The sequence below is a fragment of the Phoenix dactylifera genome, chromosome 10, assembly GCF_009389715.1.
Source record: "Phoenix dactylifera cultivar Barhee BC4 chromosome 10, palm_55x_up_171113_PBpolish2nd_filt_p, whole genome shotgun sequence".
Lineage (NCBI taxonomy): Eukaryota > Viridiplantae > Streptophyta > Magnoliopsida > Arecales > Arecaceae > Phoenix > Phoenix dactylifera.
In genome coordinates, this window is record NC_052401.1 from 3,710,998 (window position 1) to 3,713,935 (window position 2,938).

Sequence of the window (2,938 nt, forward strand, 5' to 3'; positions counted from 1 at the left end):
GCATAGACTCTGCCATGGCATCATATGCTCTATTCCCTGCCCCTGCGTTTTTTTTTATATTTTTGTCCTGTTTGAAATATCAGTCGGTGCCGTTGGGACTTTTCGAACTTCATAAATCTAAGGATGTTTGAAATAGGTTTCTTTGGACTAGCCTTAATAAAAGTTAAAAGGCATTATTAGCGTTGCTTGATTTGAGTGTGGCTCATGTTCCCCAGGAAATTGTTGAGACAATTTGCAGGAAATTCGTCTGCCGGAAATCCCAACATGGTTCAGCTGGGCACGCGTCTGTTGCAGCAAAACCGCTTTGAGTAAGCCTGCACGGGATATCGGCCATAAGAAGGTTGGGCTCGATTCACTAAACCTTGTTTAGCTAGAGGGCTCATTAGCTCATTTAGCACAGCAGTAGCAATGTGCCTTGCAAGGGTTATCCTCAGGATTTAACGTAGGAGACACTTGTCAAGTCTTTCTAATCTCAAACTAGATCCATCAGAATGTTTGAGGAATTGTTAGGCAAGTTGTCTCCCATCCTATTTGTGTCTATCTAAGCTTGTGCAAGAACTTTTCTTGGTACAACTTGCAAGAACTATTCAACTTCTTTCATTTTAACCCTCTAGTTGCCACTTGCAATTGTTTGTGTGTCCGCACTACCATAATTGTTTCAAACTCTGAGACCTTCTTTGGTTAACATATTTTTTTTGTCTTTTTTTTTTTTTTAACATAGCATAAGACCCAACGCAGAAAATAAGTTTGATTATTTTATTTTTATGTTTTACAAAAATAATTTATTATTTCTAAAAAATAAAATAGATTTTTTTTTTTATTTTTTAAAATGGATTTTTTCACCTCTTTCCTTCTGACCAATTTTGCTTCCGATCCCCATCCCGATCATGTCTCCACCCAAACATCGAGCTATCCTTTGTTCTCGGTCGCCCAGGCTAGCTCTTCAAGCCTTTTTTTTTCTGCTCTATCTCACCCATGGCCTCCATCGCTCTTGTCGGATCATGCCAGTTCCCTTGGCCTTGCTAGCCATCTCTCCTCCCGACATTCAACCATCCCTTCGTCGCCCAAGCTGCCCACATTGGCTCCTTGGACCTCTTCGTCCGTCCGATCTCACCGTTAGCCCTTGTCGGCCGTGCATAATTCCTGATTATGTGCAGCTTGAGACGAATAAATTGAAGCATTTGCTTCTTCAAACGATGACGTGAGTTACGGCAACACAAGAAGCTCCAATCTCAAGTATAACTTATCTATGAACATTAACGAACATGTACAAAATTGGCACCCAAAATGCATTTTATTTGAGATATCTTAAAACCAGACGTGAGAAAGATTAAGGATGTTGCTGTTTCATGGAGCAGCGAGTCTCGGCAAAATATTAGAATTTCGGATCCATTAGGCTGTTGGATAAGATCAATCAAACTGTCGGATCAATCTTTTCTTTTCCTCTCCAAGCTCCGAAAGCTGAACCTTTCGGAAAGGATCGAGGGTAAGTAATTTTTTTTCACCAACTACTACTGACACTCGGATGCAAGGAATGAGACCGGAGAAGGTAACATAAGTACAATATAGATAGGTGCTCACCCCCTCGTAGAATCCACCATGAAACAAAGGAGCAAGAAACAAGAACTCCTTGAGATAAAATTAGATTGAACCCAAAATAGGATGCTTTTCATTATATAGGTTGGCAATATATTGAGGAAACATTGGTTGTCTTCCAAGAATTCTAACTGACACTTTACAAGTATCTATGTCACGCCCCTGCCTGCGCGGGGCACGTGAGGCACCCAGTGCCTACGTGGGGGCCACATGAGGAGGGAAACATGGAGCTCCCGTGCTAGATATTGTTTGGTTCTAAAGTTTCATTCAAGCGTCCTTCATCCCTTTCCGGTTTTGTTTTCCTCCCAAAACGCGTCTACAGAATTTGGAGACAAGAGCCGTCCCCGGCTCTGATACCAAATGTCACACCCCTGCCTGCGCAGGGCATGTGAGGCATCTAGTGCCTACGTGGGGGTCACATGAGGGCGGAAACATGGGGCTCCCCTACCAAATATTGACCGATTCTGGGCTTTAATGCAAGCGTCCTTCACCTCTCCCCGATTTTGTTTTCCTTCCAAAATGCGTATACAAGATTTGGAGACACCTACCTCATATGCCCAGGCTCTGGAATGAGTCTTTTCAATGTGGGACTATTGGGCCTCACAATCCAAAAGTCCCAGACATCTCGAACCCATGCGGGCGTATATTTAGTCCCACATCGATTATTCGTTGGATAGATCGTGGGTACTTATACAGGATCAAGGAACTAAAATAATAACTTTCGGCTAGTCTTTTTGGATGAGATCCTGGATTGTTACAAATGTGAAGGCCTGACTGGGCCCGGTCCATTTGATTGGCCCAAGCTCAAACCAAAAGGGGGACAAACGCATGTGTATCAGCTGAGGAAGACTCTTGAGCCTCTCATCAGGCGGTTTCGGCTAGGATTAGGAGTCCCAAGATCATGGGGAGCCTAGGGTCGCAGATATCTCTCAAGGTGAGGCAACACTATAATCTTCTGCCCCTTTCTTTGTTCTTTTTTCCATGACCCGGAACACGGCCATCGGCCGCAAATCGGTCGAAAATCGATCGGAATAAGGACACTTGTTTTGCCTCCTTTCCCTTCTTTCCGATCACCGTCACTGTCGGCGTTCATCACCGAGGGCCTCGGCTCCTTCCTTGCATCAGCCTCGGGTTGGAGCAAGACCCCTAGTTGCTAGCAAGCGAATTGGGATTCGAGAACGACCGAGCCAATAAACCCCCATTCTCGGCCCTATTTTTGAGTTGAATTCGGCTGGCTGGCCGCCGCCAGTGGCGGCTACTCCCCGCCACCCGCCACCCCCTCTAGCTATAGCCTCACCGGACCATGATCACGATAGTCACCGGTCCACCCTCTACATTCTCT